Source organism: Paramormyrops kingsleyae, chromosome 11 (assembly GCF_048594095.1).
Source record: "Paramormyrops kingsleyae isolate MSU_618 chromosome 11, PKINGS_0.4, whole genome shotgun sequence".
Lineage (NCBI taxonomy): Eukaryota > Metazoa > Chordata > Actinopteri > Osteoglossiformes > Mormyridae > Paramormyrops > Paramormyrops kingsleyae.
The window spans coordinates 4,078,241-4,104,534 of NC_132807.1; the positions used below are offsets into that span (position 1 = coordinate 4,078,241).

The 26,294-nt window shown below is 47.2% G+C and overlaps 1 long non-coding RNA gene across 1 annotated transcript; it reads right to left on the reverse strand.

The window, feature by feature from the left end:
• Positions 1-22,922: 22,922 nt before the first annotated feature.
• On the reverse strand, positions 22,923-25,165 carry LOC140593385 (uncharacterized). Its single transcript, XR_011993679.1, has 3 exons — positions 24,555-25,165; positions 23,268-23,413; positions 22,923-23,085 (listed from the first exon to the last, which is right to left on the reverse strand). It is a non-coding gene; the product is annotated as an uncharacterized lncRNA (long non-coding RNA).
• Positions 25,166-26,294: the final 1,129 nt, after the last annotated feature.

Here is a 26,294-nt window from a genome sequence, read left to right on the forward strand (position 1 = left end):
GACTTAGGCTTTATTTACGCTCTTTTTGCTGAGTCAATACCAAGATCCACTTTGAGGAGAAGCAGTCTGATCTTGGGGTGGCTTTGTATCTCTTTACCGTGTGGGATTCACCTGTTTGGCATCTGACACGTTGAACGGGCATCTTTAGTCTTATGGGATCTCAATCTCAATTTTGCGTCTTTGGAATATTGCGTCATATTTCATTGGGAATGATTTTAATATAAAACGAGTAAAGTGTGAATGATCTAATAAATTATAAAGTTAAAAATAAAGCCAGAAAAATGCAGAAGAGAGCATATGGATGACCAGCTCCCAAAGTGCCTCCTGATTGGTTCCCTTTTCAGTAAAATAGTTTCACATTTGCATACGCATCTCCCAGGCCCTTATTGATCTCGCGGGTCACGAACAGGCATGAACAAGTATGTCACCTTTTCAGCAGAGCGCCCACGCTTTTCCTGACAGTGAGGATGATGTGCTTGGGCTCCCCTCCCGCCTGCCGCACGCGTGCAGGCTGTGCTTAGACAATGGGGTGGATGCCGGCCGGGACCAGATGAGGAAGGGGAGATAGCATGGGGGTGGGGAGGATGGGGGGTGGAGATGTCGGGGACCGCTACACCGCTGCAGGATTTTGTCCCTGAAACCCATTGTTCCATGGAGGAAGAACGTAGTAACAATAAAAGAGACCTGAAAAAAAGAGAAATCCATCCTGATCCTTAACTCGCAGCGAACAATCGAGCGGTTTGTTTTATCTGAGGGAGAGTCCTACAGGGCAGACTCAACTGAAATAGTTTCCTCAAAGCCTGCAAGGGCTCTGCCCGTCTGAGGCACGAGACTGATCTTGGTAACGCCTCTGACACAAGGCGGAGAAGCCAGAGGTGTCCAGGGTCAGCATGACCCCTGTACATGCTAGCAGTCATTTCCCGCTTCAGCGGGATGAGGGACCCGTGCTGAATGAGTCGTCAGATGTGAGAGGAGCTCTGGGCGATAGTGGCCTGCCGATGTGCCAGTTGGAGAGCACAAGTTTTATTGGTAAGTCACCAGCAGTGACACAGACAGGGATCTCCTGGTCTGCCACTCCGACCACTTCAGAGGTCCGCAAATTCACCAAGTAAAATGGTCCTGGGTGACCTTTGAACTCGCAGACATCATCTTTGTTCCCTCCCTGAGACACTCAGGTATAAAGCTGTACGTCCTGCTACAGAAGGATTAACCCACTCAGGTTGGTGTAGAAACAGATAGCAAGGTAATCATACGAAAATGGCATTTCTATGCTTAACTGGTTTTAAAAAAAAAAACTACTTTTAATCTGCGTGATGACTTTGCTAAAGATTTAAGTATATAGTACTGAGCCTTCTGAAAGCAGCATGTTGGACGTAGTGTCGGATTCCCCTTGTCAGTGAATAGAGACATTTACTACGTTAAGCTCCAGACTTTTTAGCTGGGATTACAGGTTCTCTCGATTCTGCGTATTCCCGTGACAGCTGAAGTGTATGGAAAAGAAAAAGGCATAATCTCCAGTCCATACGTGTATCTCTACATTCCCATCAGGAGCAGACTTGGGCTTAAGTCCCTTCTTCTTGGGAGAATGCGTGAGGAGTTTGCTAGTGTGAGCTGTTAACTGTTTTTCCTGTATGATAATACCTCGGCACTATGAGTCCATCTGTATATGCAGAGATATTCCGCTGCTCTGTATCTCGTGGCAGGTCTTTGCCAGGGCCCACGAGAGCACAGCTGACATTAGAAGCAGCAGAACACTTTGGGCAGGAGGTGAGTCTCACAGAGCTTCCTAAGAACAGGTAGCAGTTTTCTGAGAGCAGACAAGCATCTGCCCGGGTCACGGTGTCGGTCCACAGAGTGATCTGTGTTTTCACAAAGCCAATAAAAAGGGGCTTTTTTCTCCAGGTGGCCCTTGATTGGCTGCGGCCGAGACAGGTCAGCACACCTGAAAACCGCTATTTAGAAAGTCACTCTCAAATAACGTGGACTCATAGACAGCCGGAGGAAATGGGGGATTAATGATGCAGGTTGCGGGCAGCCCCTGACCCCACGAAACTGGTGGTCTTCTGATATCTTATTGAGGACACCAAGAAAAAAGAGAAAACCTTTTACTTGGACATGAATGAGAGGGGAAGAAAGGGGCATTTGCTTAGAACACCTACTTTTTGAAAGAGGGGCTGGGTGCCATTTAATGGAGCTCTCCTTTCACTTCTCAAACTCGCTCTCCTGGTAACAGAAGGTGTTCTGTCTATTCATACATAAAAAAAAAAATGGAAAATTAATAAAAGCGGCAAGTTATCAAAAGAATAAACATTCTGGACAGCCACAGAATGACGACTGAAACAGAGCCTGACACAGTAATGGAAAGAAAGCATTGAACTTTCCTGCTTTAAAGCACAGGAAAGACACACATTAAAGTACACATGTGGGTTAATAACCTGACATTAATCACTTCATAAATAATTCATTATCTAATTCTTAACCAAGGCCTGGCATGTGTTCATTTGAGTAACTGAACATGTAGTCGGGTAACTATAGCCAGTGCTACACAGAGGAGAGCAGAGTGGAGGACCAGGCCTGGTCTGATTTTTGGCCATCAGCATAGTCACTGCGACAGGACAGAGTTACACTCAAAGGCTCATAAAAGTTCCAGGCGCCTGTGACACGACCTCCGCGCTGCCTGCTGCGTGTCTGGCCCACAGCGCTCGTAAGAACGGAATGTTTTCGAACAGGTGACATTTTCCGGAAATGTAAAACAGGAAGCATACCACCAATTAGCTGGAGAGGCTTGCTGTCTTTGCACATGTCCATGGTGTGTGGGTAAGAAGTGCCTCTGGAGAGGGATTCTCCAGCCTGCTGCTTCCAGATGGTTCTGCTCCTTTAGGCGTACATGTGAAGGAATGTACATCGCTAGCTTGATTAAGCATAGACAGCATGCATGCGCCACTATTTACATAAGTTCATTTAAAATTCCATCTCTCCATCCCTTCATCTTCAAACCACTTCTCCAGTATGGAGTCGTGAGCTGAGAGCGAGCCTGCGATCTATCCCAGGCTGCACAAGGGGCAAGGCTGGGGTAGAGGCTGCATGGGATGCCAGCGCATGGCAGGGTCCTTTGGGCTGTTCTGAGACATCAACACAGGTAAACCCTGCATGCACAGAGCAGGCTGGGATTCCAATCCGAACCCTGGGGGAGCGAGACCACCCCCTGAAACGGACAAAGTCAGCACTGCAATCATGCATGGTTTCTATTAACCGACGGGGAGGGGCATATCAGCACGGAAAGCACTGTGGAAATGAGGCGCTTGTTTGAAAATTCACTAATCCCGCCAAGTGAAAATATTGGATTAACCTGAGAACTGTCCATTTAAAAATGCGATGTGGTGACTCGCTGAGTTAAAGGTGAAATCGATAGCAGGGAGAAGCTTTAGGACAGTGATGAAGGAGCTTGTCGTTGGGAAGTGACTGTTAGAAATGAAGTGTCCAGAAGCTTCCAGAAGTCGTTCAAGTTAACAGATGTTTCTATGTTTGTTTTTCCTTGAAGTGATGGAGGGAGCCCTTGTCCACATATGTAACGCCCCCCCCCCCCCCCCCGCCCAGAGAGTCTTTCTACTCATTTACCCAAGAAAAGGGCCGGATTTGGCCCAGTTGCTATTAACAGCCCTTCTCACGCTCATGGTGAAATATCCTTGACCATCTGTCCCATGCTGTATATTAAAAACAGGAGTTAAGCAGAAGCACTGATGGCTTCTGTTCCCAACATCTCTTTTAAATTTTCCTCCAAGTCAGTAATTTGAAATTCACCCAAGTAGACATCAAAAGATGGCTGAGGGGGTGTGGGGGGGGGGGGGGGGGGGGGGCGGATAAAAGAGGTTATTGATGATGGGAGCAGCCCAGCGACAGGCCAGAAGGAGCGACGCGTTGACTCTGAGCCAGAGACAAGCTGCACTGTGAGACACGGTGGGAATGAAAGTCCGGCCTGTTTCCTCTTTCTGTCTGAGAGAGTCCTCAAACCATAACAAGCCCGACGCAGCGATTTGTAAGTCAAGAGTCTGGCAGAGAGTGACTCTGTGGGTGTCCGGCAGCTGGGAGAGCTGGCTATGTGAATCTGGCACCGGTGCTGATGTCCGCCTCTCCCCGGCTGCCCTCGGGTCGCCTCTGACCCGTCCCCGCCAAGAGGGCGACCCAGTCTCTTTGATGGTAAAGCAGTTCTCCACTGGAGTAAACTTTCCCAAACGTCAACGTTATGAAGTAGGGTGGTTACAGATACAGGAAATAGCCCTATTCAATGCCTTCAGAATATTAATATGAGGGGTTGACATCAGAGGACACCGGATTCAACAAGACCGTGTTCTGCTGTCCGACGTTGCTTTCAGATTGAAAGATGTGAGATCAGCGGGATTAGTGAATTTTCAAACAAACTAAAAAAAAACAGAATAAAGAAGTGCATTGTGGGATTGCTCTGAACTGCAGACAGGCACAGCAAGTGATATATGCCCTTGCCCCCGCCGCGGTGTTGTGGGTTTGGAGCTTGCAGCATCCTCCCCACCTTTCTCAGGGTACTCTGATTTACCCCTACCACCCACGGTAGGATTGGGGTGATCACACAGGTCGGCATGCCGGGGTTGGGGTTGGGGTTAACACGCTTCACTGTGTACCCTCTAAGTGAGGAACTCCGCAGCAGCTCAGGGAAAATGCTGGTAATCACACACCGTGGAGTTAACCGGCTCCTTGGTCGGAGCACAAATTAATCGCTCGTTATCCCTGGCCAGACCAATAACCAGAACTAAATCCCTTAGAAAATTTGTGCAAGCGTCTGGAATATCCCTACATGACAGAGATAATCGCCATCGTTAAACCGCCATGAATGGGAGGATTTCCGATGAAAGCGCGGTGCCAGTTTCCTGCAGAACAAACCCTGGTTAGCTCCATGCTACACGGCATTTTGGTCGCCCACCGCGAGTCGGTCAGACATGGAATTCTCGGCACCTTCATTGCCTGGTCCGTTAGCCGCTCTGCGACTCACCTATCTGTCATCAACACCAATCTGTGCGGCCAAATAGTAAAGGGATTTTTGTCTGTTTTATTGCTTATCTGTCTCTTCGGATAATTATTCCTGATGTCACAGATTTATTTAGGGACTGAACATTAACATGTGACTCAAAATAGGGGGGGGAGGGGGGGTCCCCAGGGGTCTACCTGACAAAACAGTGCGTGCCTTACAGAACGGACCAGGGTTTGGTCCCAGTAAACAAGGCAGGAGAAGGAAGTGGGTGGCTGCGAGCACATGTTCAAGGAGGGGGTGTGTCAGTGCCCCCCTCCCCACACCCGCCGCCAGAACTGGCATAGGGGCTATTTGTCTAGGAGGATAAAAATACCAGGATCATCTCCTGCCTGGAAGCCCTGAAGATGAACTGAGATTATGTACATTAGCTTTGCTAAACGTATTTATACAAGACTAAACTGAAAGCATCTGCAGCCATACAGTGAGAGGACGATGATAAACCCATAATGCAGCACTGGATTTTTTTCATTATGTTGTCCCTTTGGATAAAAAGCAACAAAACTGTGCAGTGAAGCAACAAAATTGTACAACGAAAAACCTGGAATGATGTAACGATTGTTGCTACAACACCAAGACATTTGTTAATGAAGTAATCAGTGGCTCTTCCATTCTGACATGTTAACCTTTTTACTGTGTGTTAAGAAATGGATTAAAGTTTATAGATAAACAGAAATAAACAAAGGGACAAGCAAAACAGACGGCATCTGGCTGAGGAGATCGCTGGGGTGAGATTCTCAGGCAGAGCCGGATTCTTGTCCCTTGACGGTAAGCAGAAGTGCGCGCAACAGCGGCGATAAAGGAGGACTCGTTCATCTCGAGTGCAAGGGCCGTGACCTCCGGCATTTTCGTGCTTCGATATCCCGCTGTCACGCCTGCTCCCCAGGGCCCCGCGGCCCCTCCGCCTCGGCCGGCTAATAGCAAAGGTTAGCGGGGATCAGCGACGCCGGGGCCCCACCTCCCTCGGAACGGCGGGCTCCTTCACGGTGATGAATGGCTTCTCTCAGGCGCTGTGTTCCCTCGTTATGAGAAGGGCGACCTGGTCACTGGATGACTTTATGAAGCCATTAAAAAAAAAAAAATCGACGCCCCCTTTCAGTCAGTAGAGGCACTGCGGACAAAGACATGAAGAAGAGGAACAGCGATACAGCCTATAAATCTTTTCTGTGTCTCAGAGCCATCATCAACGAATATCTACTGTAAATACCACTCCACTGACACATAGCAGAAGCTATAGTGAACACAATTCCAGCTGCTTACGCTGATAGGTCTGGAAATTGGGCTGGGCCACACCTCCACCCGGCAGGTGTCTCACATACCATCATCCCCGGCAAGGCCGGCCAGTCTTCAGCTGCCAGCTGGCGACGGTGGCCGTGAGCCGCCCCGTTAGCCCGTTATCGCTAACAAATACACTTAAGCTTAAAGGTTAACAGCTGACAAATAGCTCAGCTGGTCTCGTCGCGGCCAGGGACTGATGTCAGTGAGCGAGTGACCCTTTCCGCTTCTTTCCAGGCCGTATTGATCCCGTCCACCCCTCTCATTCCTCAGCCTGTCCCCCCGATTTCCCGCGCTGTGCGTAAATATCAGAAATTAACTCCACACAGTGTAGCAAAGTAAAAACACAGGACAGGATTGTGTTTAGCTCCTCTAAACATTAACATCTACCACATTTTCTTTTCCCCGCAAATGAAACATGGATTCTTAATACAAGCATTAATCATAGTCATAAATAACATATGAGCATTTATTCAGTCATATTATCAAGAAATCATTTTATACAGGAATTTTCCAAAATAATGGTACTGCAATTTTTTTTAGCTATATGATACCAAAATCACTGTTAAAAAATGTGCTGCATGGACAACTTCACATTTGACATGTTATTGCAGTTTATTTCTAATGTTTCTTGTCATGGTTATTATCGTTATTAGGCATATTACACATTTTTTAATTAATAGCAATTGTCTATGTAGTGTCTTGTGATAAACTGATCATTAATCTAATTATGTTTTCAGTTGTACACACTTCCATACCGTGTGTATAATTAATATGGTAATGATGGGGATGTGGAGTTTTTAACCGGATACTGGCTTTAGTTTTCAAGCATGAAAAACATCAGCCAAAGACTGGTTAAATTAACGATTTTTAGGACCTCATCATGAGGCCAATTCACCAATGGTGTGGATTTGGGGGCGACGGCGCATTCTTGACATTCAAGTAAACTTGTAAATTGTTATTCCGCATAATGGCTCAATAAAGCACATCAATCATGGATGATTCAGACACAGTTGGAGCTCCATGGAAGGCTGGGCTGTGGCCATCCTGGGCAGATAAATATTCTGCACGAAGACATATAAATTACATGAAGCTAAAAGATACACCAGGCTGCGTGAGAAGTGCTGCTGGTTAACGAATAAACAATCCTTTACAGTACTTTCATCCACTAACTTGAGTTAATAGCTTCAGCCATAAACACTGGACACCCATTTCCACTGGAAGGGAGTGTGAAAGAGATAACAGGAGACAAAGTAGTGGGGGCTGGTGCTTCGCTGAGCCATGCGTGCGCTAAGATCTGCTCACAGTCCCCGTTTTCAAGTGCGGCTCTCTGCCCAACTTGAGTGATTATCCAGTGTCCTCCACATGATGACACTGTTGGACTGCATTCCTCTGATGAATGTCCCTGATGCCTGGTTAGCAGTCTTAAGCTGTAGCCTGTCCTGCACACAGCCCGCCCCCTCTCACAAGGCCCGGACCCCCCTCAGAGCTCGCCGGGCCTTGGGACTCCTGTAGTCCTACCGCAGGCAGCGTGGGGATATCCCCCCTGGCATGTCACATGACCAGACAGGAGACGATGTTGCTTATTGGGAGGCACGGTGAGCTCAGAGACTCGGGACAATCGTGCCGTCTCCTTGTGGAGATGAGGGCGTCCCCCGTCTTCACGAGCTCACCCATTCCTGCCAGAGCTGACCCATCCCCCCCCCCCCCCCCCCCCCGCCCCCCGCTGGAGCTGGAGCCCCCTTTCCCAGCAATATCGGACTCCAAAACCAACAGTGAACCTTTTTATTGCGTCCGCATGTGTGTGCTACATTATCTGTGAAGAGGTCAGACTCCATATCCTCCCAATTACCACACAAAATATGAGCGAGAGAGAGAGAGAGAGAGAGAGAGAGAGAGAGAGAGAGAGAGAGAGAGAGAGAGAGAAGGTTAAAGTCCAGATGGTATGTGAGATGCATTGCTGCTACAGGCAAACTTGATTTATGGGAATCCATAATGGCAGCCCTGTTCTGATCTGGCGGCTCTTCACCTCCCTCTCATGTGCAGCTTTAAACTCATCAGATTCTTTCAGGACTCTCATTAATCCTGCTCTACAAAGGGAGGCGCCGCTCGCAGAATTAGCGACTCGCTCGCCTCCCCTCCCCCGCTGGCTGATGAATGATAAACTGACGAGCAGACCTAATCCCAGAGCGCCGCCCCGCTGGTCATCCTCCGGGTGCCTTTACACACCCAGACAGGCGCGTTTCTGCTGGAAATGTGCCGTGAAATCGGGAGCTGGTTTGCGGGGATTCCCGCGCGCTGAGACGGAGCTGCGCACCCAGCGCCGTGGCCCACAATTCCTTCCTCCTCATGTTTCTGCCCGGCGACCTGGCTGAAAGGAAGTCGCTGTGTGGGATTTTCAATAAATCACGTTTCAGCTCCTCCGGGACCCCACACATGGCTGTCCAAACACGCCCCCCCCCCACCCCCACTGTGTTAGCACACTCCCCCGCTTCACCCTGCCCTCCCCACACTGTTTCCCATGTTCCTTTGCTCTAAATGATCCAATCGCTTGCTTGTCTATAGAGGCACCTTAAAGCTTTACAAAATGTTTGATTCTAAGCCTAAATGTTCTAAAATTGAGCTTCTCAGCATAGCCCACACACTCTGCTAAACCCCAAACACAATCAGCCCCCCCACCAGGCCCCCCGTGTGTTAGACTCTCGGTTTTAAATGAAAATACATTATCCGGTTCCTGAAACAATAATAAAAGTGGATCCCCCCCCCCCCCACACACACACACACACACACACACTTATTAATTCCTACTATAGAATAAAATGCTACCCTGTTTTCCTGATTGTGGAAACGAACAGTAAGGGATTCTGCCGACGGATCGCATGCCGTTTATGAAAACTGTTTTAATTGTTGGTGCCTGTCATCATCCTGCCATGCGTAAACGGTAGGATTAGGACCAGCAGGTCCCACAATCCTCTGGGAGACGCGTCTATGCATACGCGAGCTCAGATGGCGCTGCACTTATCCCCGGCTTACCTTTCCTCCCGACTGATAGTTATCACGTCGATGACGGCTCCCTCTACCTGTCGCAGTGCCACTCGGCCCGAATGCGGATGAAGGCGGCTCTGGGGCACCGTCTTCCTCTCGCAGCAGAGCCTGGTGCTGCCCTGATCCCACCGAGCGGCCCGATCACGTGAGGATGGCATAACAGATTTTCTGAATGGGAGAGATTAGAGGAATCAGCCAGACTGCACACTACTACTCCACCAAATGTGAAGGTATTATGCTCAGAGTCAACACTGGCATTATGTTCTTAGAACCCAGCTGTATGAAATCGATTCGAATCTGCAAGAAAGAAGCAGCACAATAAAAAATAATGAAGATCCCAGTCAGAAGGGAAAGTCAAGTGTCTGTCAAAACATTAATATTCAATCTGTGTGTCATGTTTTTTTACAAAGCAATTTACAACGTATGGAGGTTAAGGGAAGCCTGGGACAGAGCACAGGCTGTTCTCTGCTCTGGTGTGACATGCTGCCTCTGGATTAAAAACTGTCCGGTCCATTTTTGAATGGGGGGTGGGGGGTGGAAATGGACCCCATTGATTATACTTTAATGATTTAATATAATCATAAGTGCTGTATGTGGAGTGCAAAACATTATATACCTGTAAACACACCAAACACAATGACTACATCCCTACAAAGGTTTCTGACACCTGTTATCCTGACCTGGTCCCTCACCTGCACGTCACCACTAAAACCATTTACCAGGTGCTCCTTTAAAACCAGTCCATTCTGGCTGAGACGGGATGAACGCTCAGAGACATTTGCGCTACACCGCACCAGCTCCGTTTGGGGTCTGGGATTGGGCCCGAGACCCTGCCTCAGCATCAGGATTCCAAGGAGAGTCTTACAATGTTCCTTAGATAATTACAAACAGAGCTATTCATAATACCCTCTGCAATACAGCTACTGTACTTCTGAATGACTTTGTAATGAGTACGAAGTCACACAGTAATTATACCAAGCTAGCTCTGATTTAGGCGGTGAAAAACGTGGGTAATTACGTGCAGAAAAATTACCGGTGCTTCGAGTAGAAGCCGCACTAAGCTATAATTTAACCCTCTGGTCCAACCAACACTGTTAATAATGAGACAATGTTAGGTATTCACAATTAAAATGTAGTATGACAAGATAAGGAAATGACCAAATATAACATTTAGGGTGAGCGCTGAGAATTTAAATGTCAAAATAAAATAAGCATAATTAGGTGCATTTTCATAATTACACAGGACAACTAGCAATAATTTAATTTAATAGCTGTGCTCACAAACTGGGCCACATTAGGCATCGTAAACGCAGGTGTGTCATAAATTATTTACGCATTCTTGGTGGTGCCGTACCAAGACAATGGATTTTGTATGAACTTCCATTTCCTTCCCTAATGAAGTCATACATCGAGGAGGAACCAGAGGGGGCCGTCACAGGCCGGGCTGCTGACCCCCAGATCCGGTGTCCTTTAACATGGGCGCCATCGGACACGCCTCACCGCCACGCTAACCTGTTTCGCAGAGTCTTGTTTTCAAAGTGGCCTGTTTTATACCCTCTCTGGTAAGTTGAGTGCTCTGACTGTATAGTTAGCCTGAATCCACTTTAAATCAGCACTAATTCAATACTGATGCTTTCCTCTGCGGACATACACCGTACCCAACACGCGTTAATTAACCCTAAAGCTCTGAATATAAGGACAGTTGTTCTATCCCATCACACAGCTGTAAATCATAGGTCTAAAAAGAACTAGAGCATAAAAATGAATAGACAGGGCTCCTGATGTCAATGATAAAAATTAATACAAAAGCAAAGCTCAGAACTAGAGACTCTTTTAAGATCCACCAGTTTCGCTTGTTTGTATTTGACTACACACACTCATTGGAGACATGTTTTGACAGACATGGCTACACGCTCACAAATTCAATCAAACAACTAGACAATTACCGAAAACAGAACGCCGCTGATCCATCAGTCTGTGTTGTTAGGAATAAGCGAGCCGTTAGACCTGATTCTGAGTTAAATTCACCCCCAGCAGTGAATGTTTACCAAAGTTAAAAGACTTTGATTCTCCATTTAATTACTCTTCTGCTGCAGCCAATACAACACAAATTAACTTTTTAAAAGTCTGTTTTGACACTTTTCATGTTTTTTGTCCCACGCTTAACCCTAGAAGTCTATCCAGGGCCTGTGGACGTCTGTGATCCCAGAAAGGAGGTCTCTCCTGTGCGGAGCATCAGAACCTGAGAATCGGCCGCCCTGGGAAGGGGAGTCCGGTACTGGGGCATCGTGGGAAGCGGTGACCTCCTCCCTGCTCCGCCGTTAATAAATTATAAATGTGTATAAGCGTGCATGCCTAGCAGTGAAAATACATTTGCACCTACAGGGGGCGCTGTGACGGGGAGGCACCCCCTTCAGATGGACATAAAACAGTTAACTGGAGTGGCGTCGTGCTTGGGGAGATCCTGCCACCGCATGCCTCCTCGCCCCTCTGACCCGAAGGCACACACCTGGCACCGGGTCGGGTTACAGCTTGGCTCCTAGGCTTACGGGTCAGGACCTGGCAGTTCAAGCTCCTAATCCCTCGCAGGGTGGCGTGCGGTGCGGAGAGGAGCCTCCCACGCCCCCCCGGTCAGCCTGGCAAGACGACCCCATTTCCCCACGCTCATCTTTCACTTCTCAGCCCTCGCTGGAGCTCTGCCCGGTGAGTGGCATCGCAGGGGCATCAGTGGCCACCTTTTAACGCTCCCCCTGAACGCAGTGCAGCCCCTCACGCCGTGCCAAACCAACATTTACTCTAGTAAATTTTTTCGGTGAGGAACTTAAGCCTTCATTGACCTTATGACATTTAAAATCCCGTTCATGTGAGAAGCCCCACAGCACAGATTGCAGATACTGTAAAGGGCCTCACTTATATATGGTGCATATTGTTGATTGTTGAGATTGTCTGCGTGACATAAGCTGGTTTAGCAAGCCATTCTATCTCCGTCTTAAATCTACTTTTTAAAAAGTGATCCAAATATATAAATAAATTCAAACATACACAGACAAATACAAGAAAATTTTTAATTTGGATATTCCATAATAATAATAGCAACAACAACAATAATAATTAAATAATAATAATAATAATAATAATAATAATAATAAAAAATATATGCTCTGTACTGATACACTTGAGAAAAGATAGTTTAGACCAGTAACGGTGGCAATTTGCAGGTTTTTTCCTCGGGCAACATTTGAAATGAGTCTCTTGTCCAGGTCACCTTTTCATTTACAAGGCGAACAATGAAAACTGTGAAAAAGGGAGAGAAATTAAATAAAAAAATAACTGACATCAACACACCAACATTAATCAGGTTTTTAAAAACCAATTCTATGTAATTTGAAGGACAGAATTATTACCGACGTTTGCGGGACTTGGGATTATCGCATCGTTGTTATCCTTACGATTTTCCTCGATGCGGAGTTTCAATATTCAATTTTTTTCAGGAAAAACATTCTGCACAAAAAAGATTCAGGAAATGCTGACTTTAAAAGCGCCTGGATATGAAAATGAATTAGTACAGTAGTGAAATTACGCTGAACGTGTTTTTATTATGCAATAAAATACTGAAACCATTGGCGTTTGTTCTAATCTTCACTGACAGGAGCTGTTATCACTGACTCTAATACTTTAACCATATTACATTATCCCAGCGTGACCTAGTTAAAGTAAAAGTACGTACAAATCAGAAGGTTATTAATAGCAAGTGTACCAGAATTTCTATTTCAGCAGCACAAAGGACTCGCAAAATAACCATTTAATCTGCGTATTGTCTAAAAGCTACAAACTCTTAGCCTTGCGATCATTCATCCAATTTCAGTTTAACAAGGTAATTTCTTTATTGTCCACCAGGGGGAGCGATGCCACTATTATGGAGCTAAGATGGGATCATTTCCGTGGCAATTCCCAGCACAGAGAGGAAAGCACAGACATATATGCACGAATATAGTATGCAAATGACAACATTAGACTAGCTTCACCAAGCAGTTTACACACTGACATCTTCAAATATAAATGTAACTCCAAATTAGCTATGCTGAGATGCTGTGGTGTCTTGCAGCCTTTATGTTGGTTAACAACGATCATTTGGAGAGTTCTGCTCACTTCACAAGCTGGATAACTAAGCAACCCCCCAGCAAGCTCGTAAAATGGGAAGTTAAAGCCCTGCTTCCTCCCCTTGTGTTTATGATCCAGAGAGCAAGATGCTGTGAGGGACCCAGAAGCACTTAAAGGCTCCGTCTGACACGAGTCTGCAGAGTTAACAGGATAATTGATGGTCTTAAGGGTGCGACTGAGGATGTGTAATATCACAAGCGGGAGACCCTTCTGTTGGATGGCTTGTTTGGATGCATGATACCTACAATAGGTGTTTTTGATGTGTACTGCTCAATAAATTGAGACAGCACCTCCGCAACTCTGCTAGGAAGCTTTTTCCGCACCTCCGCCTCATGTAAAGAAATCTTTCTTTTGTCCGGACCTAAAATGGTCCCCAACTAGCTTCCATTGGTACATTCCAGCAAAGCTTCTCCCCGCTCACCCCTCCATTTGCTCTCCCCGCTATTGTTCTTGTCTCTATAGGCAGGTCTTCGGCGAGTCTGGGGTTCACGGCTCCTCAAACGGTGTCCTGCACACTTTAATAAGCTGTGAGTCAATTGGGGGCCCGGGGTTCCCCCCGCTGGGAGACGCCCATTACTGGCCAGGCCCTGGACCGGCTGGTCGCTGGGGGACTTTATTTGGATACGAGGGCCCGGCGACGCGTCAGCGGTTCTCCACGGCTCTGCCCATTTCCACTGTAATATGGCAACGAACCGGCTGCAAACGGCGGATGTTCGACAGCGTTCATAATTTAATGTAACCTTTAACCACGCAGTGGAAATGGGATATGGCTGACAGCTGATAGAATTATTTTTCTGCTTTACTGGTGTACATTACAGCACTGGTCCACGTGTGCCTGACATTTTAATAAGGCAGCAGTAACCAGTCCCTTCAACCTGTCACTCAGTATAAGAAAACACCTGAAAAAGTTGCATTTATCCGCAGCCTCTGCCAGACATCAGGGAAAAAAGGTCCTTTGAATGCATTTCTCTCCAATTTCTCTCCTGCACTTATTTTAGTCTCGCATTTCAACGCAAAATGGGGACATTTCGCGGTAAATGAATCCAAGTGGGCTCTGTGGGTCAGATGGGAGAGGATTTTCAAAACATGCTTCTGTCCAAGGAGGCGCAACGCAGTGCATTAGGTGCATGAACTTTAGACTGAAGCAGATTTAGCACCTTTTCTCTTCCCAGAATCCTCCACTCACACCAAAATTAGGTTCTGTCCTTCCCGTGTGCAGTTCTAAATCATTCTGAAATTTCTCTGTCTGATAATCAGGTTGCGGAAAATAGCAGACAGAATATCGAGGAGAATGTGAGCAGAGTGGAGCCTCTGGCTCGCTCTCCCATTGGTCAGGAAAGCCGTCTTTGTTCGCGCTCTAAGACAGACAGATGGCTCGAGTTCCACCGTAGTCCCAGACAGTCGCGAGGTTTTGAAAACGTCTCCATTTGTGCATCATTTAATCGGGCGTGGGATGCCCTACTCTGACGCGGAAACGCAGGCACGCGCTTGAAACATTACTATGGTAAACAGGAACGAGACTTGAAATGCCGACTGCTGAGGTTTTCTTAGAGATCGTAACAGTGTGGATACGCAAACATCACAGCTGGGGACGCTACTCAGACAATGACTCTGAACATCTGTCTCAGGATGCGATTAGAATCAAAAGTGCCGGTGCTGAGAGGAAAGAAAAATACGTCCCTCTAGCAGAGAGTGCTAACCCCTGGCCTTCAGAATCTGGAAGTCACCGCTGGCTTCCTGTTCCTCAAAAGGACGACTCACAGCTGTATCCCAGCTCTCTACCCATGTTCCTGGTCTTCTTTCCCGGTGCCGTTATGTTTGATTGATTACTTGTTAAGTCTTTTCGCCCTGCTGTCATCTGCTACACACTACACATGCTTAAAATACCATTCTGCACCCTCCTGTGTGCTCTCCTGCTAAAAGACACACAATATATCATGGATGATGCTCCCAGAGACTGCCACTAAATAATACAGCTATTAATACTGCACCTCATCTGTGACGATCCTTAATGCATAGTCTTATAACAGCTCTCTTGTGTCAAAATACTTTTCATTGTAACGAAGATAACTTTAAAATACTAATTTCAGGGAACAAATATGGGAGATTCTGGGTGTTAGCAAACATCGGAGTGCTTTGAGGGCAGAATCTGTCCTGCAATGCATAACATGACACAACCAGAACGCAAAGACTTTTTTCTAAACCTTTCATATTGACTGACCTGGTTTATTCAACTCATGGCGATTTATTAATGGAAACGAAAAGAGAATGAAATGGCATTTATCATAATGACCTATGCAACAGCATCAGAGGATCGTAACGGTTTCTGTTTAGTTTTCTGTGCGAAATCTGGGCTTTGGTACTCGGTTGAGAAGCTGCTGTGTCTGAGAGATGGGAGCATGATTTGCTTTGCTGTGGTAGTACTGAGAGTGAGGGCTTGTTGCAGGTCACTGTCCTCTTTACCCTGCCCCATTGGAACAGAGCCAGGGGTGTGGGGGGGGGGGGGAGGGTTTGGGGCTGTAGGCAGCAGGATGGAGAGAAGATGCCACATCTTATGGCTGACCGTCGCTCCCTTCCACAGAAGCAGAGTGAGGGAGAGTTTGAAGGAGCTCAGTTCTCTGTCTTCCATGCGTCTTGTTCACTCCTTAACACGCACTTCGCTTTGATCCCTCCAGGCTTGTTCCAGGATGCCCGCTTGTGGGCCCATTGGACCCCAACAGGGATGCAGGGTGCGGACAGGTGGGGCTTATTCCACAAAGACCCGTGGGGACATGGAGGAAAAAAAAGCAATTTAACTGTAGAAAAATTCTAAAAATTACAATTTTGCAGGTTTTGAAATATGAAATACATACTCTTTTAAAATAATATCAATAATATTAGAAAGTGTAATAGTGAGTATCCTGTACCATAGTCTGCTTTGTGGTAACATTATGTCACAGTTGCTGTGTGTAGCTCTGTCGATTTCAACCGTTGATGTCGTTCCAAACAGCCCCCTCACAAAAGCAGAATAAAAATAAACAGGACATTCATCTGTCACCTCGCAGCTCTCGGGGGGAAGCAAAAATGCAAAATCAGTAAATTCTTATCAACTGCAGGAAACTCCTCTGGCAGGATGAAAGGCTTGCCCAGGCTCTCAGTCTGCATCCCTCGCGGAAGTCACATGCCGCATTTCCATGGCGATCCTACGACAGGGCACTGCCCAATCAGAGCCGCACCATCGCCGCGGTGATGGAATCAACCCACGACTGACTCGAGGCCCATTAAAATAGCACTCCGATTCGTAAGAAGCTCATGTTTCACGGCTCTGAAGTAAGACCCTGAAGATCCTCCGTGAAATGCGTACCGCCGGTTACGGTTGTGACGGTGATTCTGCGAGGCCCTCCGTCATGTTTTAATGCATCCCAGAGACGCGGACTGTCCTCCGGGACAGAACCGCCACGTCAGATCAGCTCTGACTGACAAGGTCAGGACTTCCTCTTGGCTGTAAAAAGATGAGCCATTTTTGTTAAATAAAACAAGATGTGTAAGTGATGTCTGGCATGGAGCTGGTGCCGATTCCTGCAACGTTCAGTGAGGAAAAGCGCTTCGCTTTTTTAATAGACTTAACTGGAGTGACTTTTTCCGTTTTAACGTGTCTGTTTGGTATTTACTCCCGTTAAGTTGCCGTTATGAAAAACTAATAGTCACTTTATAATTGTAAAGTGTTCTAATGTTTAAACAATCCTTAGGCGTTTATGCTCAATATTCTTATTTAAAAGTTTAATGAAAATAGATCTCCAAATCTCGTAAGACCGTTTTATAAAAGGGGATGAGATAACGGCCCTGATTTAGCTTACATATTCATAAGCAATAATTCCCACAAACTGATGTGATAAAATAAAATTCACGAAGTGGCTCTCAAACGCAATAAGCCTAAAAGCACTGCTGCCCCCCCTCCGACGAACGCAGCGCTGTTACCTGATCACCAGCCATTTGGCTAATAGTGTGAATTCTAGAAGGGATTAAACGTGTCATTCTTTTAAATGAAGCAGCTCAGCCGGCTGTTAGCTTCAGGTTTTCACAGTGTCCAGAGATATGGGGCTGTCAGCTCCGACCTGTCATCCTAACTGAGAGCTGCCGCTAAAGGGGGGAGGGGTGGGGGTTGGGGGGGGGTCACGGACACGACGGTGCTCCTCCCCGCGCACGTGAGCCAGCCACGCCAACCAGCTAATCATTCCAGGCGGGAACAACTTCATCTCGAGGGGATTTCATGGGCAGCTTGGCAAATGGGCCAATCAGGCGGATTCACTTCAAACAAAACACTGGGAGGTGTCTCTCAGTCACTTGTCACCCAAGCCACATAAAAGAGCACAAGGCTGGTGCTCAGTTAAGCACCCTGCACTCACTCGTTTGAAGGACTTACACGACAATAGTGGGGCCCACGAGAGCCTTTGGTACTGAAACGTTTTGTGTTCCGCCCCCAGGGACTGAATAGCCAGCCCCCCTAGGCTTAGAGGGACAACGCTGTCACGTCAGAGGACGATCTTCTGGCAGGGATATCGTCAGCATTCATCTGTGTTCAGACACGATGTGCCCGTGCTTTGCTGGAGCAGAATGTGAGCGAAGGTCCACATCTCCGGTTCCAGGCAATCATCTCCCAAAGACTTCATCTCCCCAGGAATCCATCTCTTAGATAGCAACGGGTACATTTAAAAAGCGACGGAGGAGAGCATGTCGGAAGCAGCCATGTGTTCTACCTACTGACAGATCGAGTCATGTCACCAGCATCTATGACATTTAGGGACATTGCGATCCTGCGCAGGAAGAAGAGGAGTGATAGGATTTCAGCAGCAGACAGCGAGCAGCAAGGTGACCCTTCTCCCTCGACCTGGGCCTGAACTCAGGTCCACAGTAATGTCAATGTATATGACCCCCGGAGAAGAGATACGACCGTTCATCTGACGGATGGGATGACCCGCTCAGCTCTCCAACTATAAGGGAACCAGTGACTCACAGAAGGTACTAGCCTTGTCATCCTTGGTTCATGTACCGACCAATGAGCTCCATCTCACCTGTAGCTTGAGATGTGGTGTTCCTGCCCCCGGAGGAGCCCCTTGACCTTCCTAGGATCCAATGACGGTTGAGTTTACCAGTTAACTCCCTGGCAGCTGTGGTCCAGTTAAGGCATCGGATCTCCTGATCCTGGCTTTTACTGGTTATGGCGAATATCCACAGAAAGCAGTCTGGCTGAATTGGGCATTAGTGAGATTCCCAGTGCCGGGAAGGTGTCTACTGGTTATGCACTTGACAGGTGTATGATCTCTGCAGAGCCACAAGCAAAATGGTGCTCAAGTAGGGGGTGGGAGGGTGTGTGTGTTTGGGGTGGGGGGCAGGGCAGGGCTGCAACGTATAACCCACTGGGAGTCAGGGGGGCCCTATAAATCAATAGCAGGGAATGTGGGGGAGGAGAAAGGGAGGGTCTGAACAGAGACACAGCCTTAAAACAAACACAGACGCACACTCTCCCAGGTAAGGAAGAAATAGTTATAAATTAGAAGCTGCCAGTACTGCGATGTATATTAATAGTCACACCTCTTTTTAATGAGTTTGGCATTGGCAGCTGAAAGGAAATACAAGTCATCATAGCCCAGAACATCCCCCCCCACCCCCCCCCCCCACAGACGAGCGGCAATAAATCTTGGGAGAGCAGGTCTCACCATAAATATGTATCGCATACGGCATCTGTTTTACATTCTGCATTTAAATCAGCAGGACCACCGAATAGCAATGAATCACATGCCCTGACGCTCGATCGGATAACAGATCGACCCTGATCTTCGGAGAGGAGAATTTAGAGGCCCCCGTTCTGAAAAGTCGGCCAGATATACGGAGCTCGGGCCCGACGCCAGGGTCCGGTCATCAGGTGTGGGCCGCGGGGTAACCCTCTGGAATCCATTTATACAACACATCCTGGTCTCGTTCAGCACCTTTCTGTGGCCTGTTTTTGTGTCTCTCTGCTCTGAGTCACATTATCTATCCTGCAGTTCCTGAATCAGAGACACCGGCCAGTCCCACCGATCCACGCACCGCTAATACCTCATTCTGGTGACGAGACGTAATGTCATCATACTGACTGACAGATTCTCCAGGAAAAGTTTACAGAAGTGTCACATCATGACTTTTAAAGATATATTTTTGATTGAGTGAATCCACCCTCAGTGGAGAACCACCCATTGTGGACATAATGTGAATGATTTTATAGCGCTTACGAGTTAACAATGACCCTACTGTTCATCACAGAGAGGGCAGGCAGGGTTTTAGGTACACCGTCACTGAAAGCAAAGAACTCCACAAGGATTTTCATGCACCACTAAATCTTTACCTGCTCTTTGGCCAACTGAAAACAATCCCTGAGTTTGACTATAATGAAGACTCACTCAACTCTTATCAGCAAATTCCTGGTTATCAGTTCTAAAAAGTGTTAATTAGTGTGCATAGTTTAAAATGCACACCAGATCCAGAGAGCCTTGTGCTCTGTGCATTACGGTGAGATGTGTTCTCTCTGTGGTGAGAGAAGACTTGTAGTCAAGACCGCCTAAACCAAGATCAAGACACTACCAAGACCAGAGGGTATCGAGACAAAGACAAGACCAAGTCTAAGACCAAGACAAAGTCAAGACAAGACCGAGACCGAGACCGGGAAAAAAAAAGACTCCCTTAACTTTTGTGTGCTGTTGAGGACTGACATGACGGGTACTGACTGGTCCCAAAGTCATCTGACAAAACAGCTAACACCTCCAACAACTGTCTAAAGAATGGGAAATTTGTAACTGATTTCAATTATACTTAATTTGTAGATGAAATTGTAAGATACACAATTATAAACTTATAATTGCATCATGTCCCATTGTAGTAGAACTAGCCAAATGACACTATATGATATCAACTTCCCTGAAATGGATTAGGCCTGTTAAGTCAACACAAACATGATATGCAGACGTTATTTAAAAGTCAATGGTCACATTTATTTAGTCAACACCATTTTAAGTAAAATACTGTAATCAAACAATATAAAGACGTGCACACGTCACATGAATCAAATGCAAACTACAAATACTATATACCAATACAAACTGCACATCAAATTGTGCATTAATAAGAATAAGGACGAGTACTTAAAAGATTCTGACATCTTGATGTCTGCAGTGGCATGTGATTACAACACACTGCCAGTGATATCAAGCCTGTTGTTCAGTCGGGCAAGAACAATAGAACACAGACATTATGGACAAATAACAGATTGATAAACTAATACAGTTAGAAGAAATACTTAAAAACAGAGAGGGAGAGAGAGAGAGAGAATGAGAGCATCACTGTTAATAGGCATATTTTCAGAGAGGAGGGAGAGAGAGAAAACAGTTCACATTTTAAAACAGTGGTTGATTGCACTTCAGGAAAACTAAAGATTGCAACGTCTTATAGCCTGTGATGCTGGATCTAGCGTTTAACTAGCGCTACACTTATTTTGTGCGTATAACGCGTATTTTGATTGGATGAGCGCAATGAACACAACAAAATGCATGTATATCATTGATTGGTTGCATTTGAAGGGCGCGAAAGGCAAAATAATAATAATGTTGCATTACTGAACGTTACGTTGTGTGTCATGGATACTTTTCGCTCCAAATCTCCCGACCACTATGTCGATCTGAGGCAGCAAGACCAAGACAGCGAGACCAAGACAAGACCGAGGGATCCAACACCAAGACCAAAGACCATCGAGACTGTGACAAGACCAAGACCACGTAAAAGTGGTCTCGAGACCCAAGACCGGTCTCAAGACATCCAACTCTAGGTGAGAGTTTGTTGATGCAGGATTTGAAACTAAAACAAAGAAGTCTGACAAACCCACATAGGATTCTTCTCATTGAACATTCAAATGGTCTCGTGTTAACAGCTGTGTTGTAACAGCTGTCTGTAAAGTCTAAAGCTTACGCAGCAGACGTTTTATCTGTCAGCTGAGCTATTTTCATGGAGTGATCTTTGTGATTTAAATATTGTAGTTCATCCATTGCCACTGTGACTAATAATCTAACATTATCCTGCAGGATTCACTCCCATCCTGTCCCTCTGCCTCCATCAGAAGAGAGAATCAAGATGTACTGTATGTCACCGGGGATTTCAGGACTGGGGAAGAGACTGCCCCTCACACTTACAGTAAGCTAGGTGATGTCAATTACCGGAGCTCTATAACAGTCGCGGGGTTTCACCCCAGCTAAAGAGGAGCCTGATTATTGTGCCCAGTACCCGAAAGCCTCAGGATACCTGATTGGACATCTGTGTCCATAACTGAGGACAAGGGCTCAAAAACGAGGACACCCATGAAAATGTATTGGGGGGGGGGGGTAGTTGTCTACTGCGATATTTATCTTGTTATCTAGAGAGAAATGCAGAAGAAAATAAAAAGAAAATAACGTGTGTATGTGGAAAAAGGAGGACAATGGAGCCAAAAGGAGAACACACAACTGCAGTCTGGACAGAGGGCTGGGAAAGCGGACGGTCTGGACAACCTATCTGTGGTGTCTTTTGAGAGGAAGTGTCCGTGGTTCTTAGATGTAAGAAAGTCAGCTTTGGTCCCAGGTTAAGGGAGAGAAGGACCCTGCTCAGGTGTATCAGGTTCTTGTTAGTGAGAGATGATAAGAACATGAGAGGTGTTGGTCTGGTGTGGTTACCTCCAGATCAGCCTACATGCCAAACCTCACCTCCGCTCACCAGCTTTAGGGAATAGGCTGGAGAATCAGGCAAACCAGGAACATCTGGTATAAAACAAAAGGATACATTTACTATCCTTTTGTTCCTAAATATTCAATGGTTATTTGGTAAAAGACAATTGAGAGGTGAATCCATAAGTAAAGGGGAGCAGGTTCCAGGAAAAGTCCCTATTTTCAGATATTGCTCCTGTCTTATTTATTATTATTATATTTTTACACAGGGAGGTGTGTCACCTCAGTGGGGGGATTTGTGGCCTCACACACCCAGAGTTGGGGGTTTGATTTCGGCCACTGCTCTGTGGGTGTGGAGCTTGCATGTCCTACCTGGTGTGAGGTGAGATTATCATCAGTCCACAGGCGGGCACTTTGACTGGCATCTCTAAGATGCGTGTGTATGCATGTGTGTGCGTGTGTGTGTAAGACACACCTCGCCTTGTGCTCTCTGCTGCCTCTGATTGGCTTAGGGACCCCCTCCATGACCATCTATGGATATGTATTCATGCACACATTTCTCCAGCGGTAGTTTTTTTAGATTTTGCTTCCTAGTTCATATTTGAACAGAGACTGTGAGCCCTGCTCACCTTCAGCCTTCAGCCTCCTGCCCAGCGACGCGGGCGAGAGCGAGACATCTGGGGGCGCTCTGAGCGACGGGGCCGGCAGGCGGGGTCTGCCGGAGAGGGGGAGGCAGCCAGGAGGGCTGGGGCGTGACGCACACCTGCGTTTCCTTGGGCAGTGTGTGTAGCAGGGGTCGTCTGCTGCCCAGTAGGAGGATTTGGGGATGATTAATTGCGCTGTCTGCAGAACAGAGGCCTGTTAACAGCGGGACTCTCTGCATATGTAAATACCAGCAGCCTTCGAGCGGCACGACACCATTAGCAAAACTGCCGGCACGCTAAGTATAGATTTACGCTAAGATTTATATCACATCTTTAAGGAGCTGGTATTGAAAGTAAACACTGGTCTGCGCTAAAACACACCTGTGTGTATACCCGCCGCGATCTCCAGCGTGCACTGCGTGTGCAGCTACGGCAGCCTGTGCTGTTTGTGTCTCCCTTAAGGATGAATTCGCCGACGTCTCCATCGCTCCCTGCAGCCTCTTCATTCCTCCCATGAGTAGATATCACTTCAAGAAATGATTCACCACAGAAATGGTAGCCAAGCATCTTTTCTTTCTCCCCCATGTGCAGCTCATGCATTCATACTCATGCCTTTTCCATTTCTGACATATCTCCTTGCATTGTGTTCCAGTCAAATATGCACATATGGATCGGAAGAATGTGGACACAAAATGGTGAATTACGCACTTCTGATATGAACGATGGAGCAGATTTCTGTCCATTCAGTATCATTTAAAATCCCCCCTGAAATACAAACGGACTCCAAAGCGACACAGAGGGCATCGCCGCCTGCCCTCCCTCTCTCCCTGCTCATTTTTTCTCCCTCCCGCCCAGCAATGCGTACTATGCTTGGCATTTAAAAAGGTCAGACATGTGTTGAACATCCAAGCCGTTAATGTCTGCTAAACGGCCACAGATTCTGACGGACGGAACCGGGGCCTTGCCCCGGTCACTCGTACTCACACAATTAGCGGTTTTCAGGAGACAGTGAATCCTCAGTCCCCTGCGTCTCCACACATGCGTGTGACATACCCGACAGCAACGCCCCTCCCCCCTCCCCCGGCGTCCGTGACTCCGTTTGCACTCCTGTGACGATGTCCCTGTCACACACACTGTGCTATATGGAAACCCGCCCACGTAGAAAGTTAATGCAACGGAATATGCAGCCTTCCCGCTGTTGATCTTAATTTATGTACTTTGCCAACTTTCTGAATGACCAAAGATGCACACGATGCATCCACCAGGACCCAGCATGTCTCTGTCAGCTTCCTGCCCTGTAAGCATGCATTAAAAACACAAGCTAGTGGATAAAAAGACTTCGCAGAACCAGCAGATGAGCAACTCGGAAGCCTCGGCTGTTAGTGGCATACTGTATGTGCCCCAGTATGACTCTCAGTATCCCCACTGCCCTAATGCGCCTCCCCCCCTACCCCGTACTTCACCCCAAACACCAGTGTCTCGGCAAGTTGAGGTCTTAGCTGTGACCGTACATGTGGTTTAGGTATATGTCGTCCTTCGTGTCTAGGACACAGATAGCATGTGACTCATCTTCACACAAAGCCTGACTCAGAAGCCCTTAATACCCAGGCAGCAAATCTTCTAGGATGACATTTGACACTTGACCTATGACACCTAACCTCTGCATACCTGTCCAGGCACATCTGCGGTCCAGTACGTCACGAGTTCTTGCTGGCCTTTCTTCTTCTGTGTTGGTGTGTGATTTCTTTTAAGCCCCTCGCATCGTCTTGCATGAGCTCCACGGTGCTGGACCGGCCTCACTGAGCACATTTAAAGTGGACATCTCCTCTCGCTCCACTTCCTGTGAGTGTACTGACTTCCCTCAGCATGTCGTGACTCACAGCCGATGTTACGGCGCCTCGTTCTTGCAGGCCAGCTGTGGGATTTACCCAGGGCCACCCGAGAGAGCAGGGAAAGTGTAGGAAGGCGTGACTGTCAAAACTCAGGGTGATGCAGGCTGTCTTCCACGCTGACAGCCCCTTTCGTCGATATTTATCACCTTTCACACCTCTGGCTATTAAGCCTGAACTTGTTCTCGCAGAGCAAGCGAGAATTTATGGAAGTTCCATTATTGGGAGATAAAAGGGATAAAATAAGCAGCCCCGTAAGGTTGTGTGAGGAGGCGACAGCGTCCCTTAAATCACGCCACCTGCCATCCGCACTGTCCTCTCGCGACTCTCCGCTCTGCAGAGTGAACTAATATCATTAGTTCCATTGCCGGCGGGGTGGCCGGCCGCCGTCCCCCGCGGCTTCACGGCTCATATATCGCACAAATAGCAGACAGGGCTGGAAGCCGGAGTTCACCGCGCCGGGGAGAGCTGGCCGTCGACACAGTCATGTGACCAAGTCAGCTGACAGGGTCACGTGCCGTTTGTAGAGTTCACTAGGGCGAGACTAAAACATCAGGCAGTTAATCTCAGCCCCGAATGAAGTTACCTGCTTCTACTGCATTTTGTCATGTTATCTGACATTATGTGTAGCTCAATGCAATATGTAGCTGCATGTAGCGAGGAGTAATTATCAGATGTTTTGGTATTTTCTCTGTGTTTTGATTTTGGGCGGTCAATGACGGTTAAGCAATCTGCGACACGCTCATATCAATGCATTTTGATTATAGTATACAGTATATCAAATATAGATATATATGGGTATAGCAAGAGTCAATTGTTTTGAGAACTACACAATGACATCATCACGCCGCCTGCTGCCACCCTGCAGAGAATAAATGCACAAGGAAGGTGAAGAAGCACAGATTGGATGAGAAGCAGCCCGTCGTTCCGCTCTGACCCCTGCAGCATCCTAAGGGGTCAGAGCTCATCCAGGCTGCACCTGGAGCTTGTCCTGCGTTCAGAGGGCCGTGACGGAGCTTAGAGACGTGGGGCTTTTGCCCACTGTTTGCGTTTTTTGGACGTGTGACCAGGTAGAGAGGCGTCTCTACACAAACACATGGCACCGAGATCCGTGTCAGGCCATTTTCCCGGGCTCCAGGGCCCACGGCCAATACATCCTGCCCAGCTACGCTTAATCTGAAGTCATCTGTGGTGAGGAATGTGAGCGTTTCAGAGGGGCAGAGTTTGCTAAGCAGTCTGCATGTAAGAGGCAAGAGAATGGGGTGAAAATTCAGCTTATTAAACAGAGAAGTTCAGGACAGAGGAGAGAGCTTTTAAAAAGTTTACAGCAAACAGGGCAGTCACAAGCCTATGGAGACAGCCTGGGGACCTTTTTAGGTGTCCCAGGATATGCCCGACGGAGGGGAAACATGGGGCCCTGGCAACTCACACCCAAAAACACAAGGCTGGGTTGCCTGACACACTCGTCTTATGGCATCTACCACTGGCTCAATTTAATCTTAAATAGATGTTTGATTTC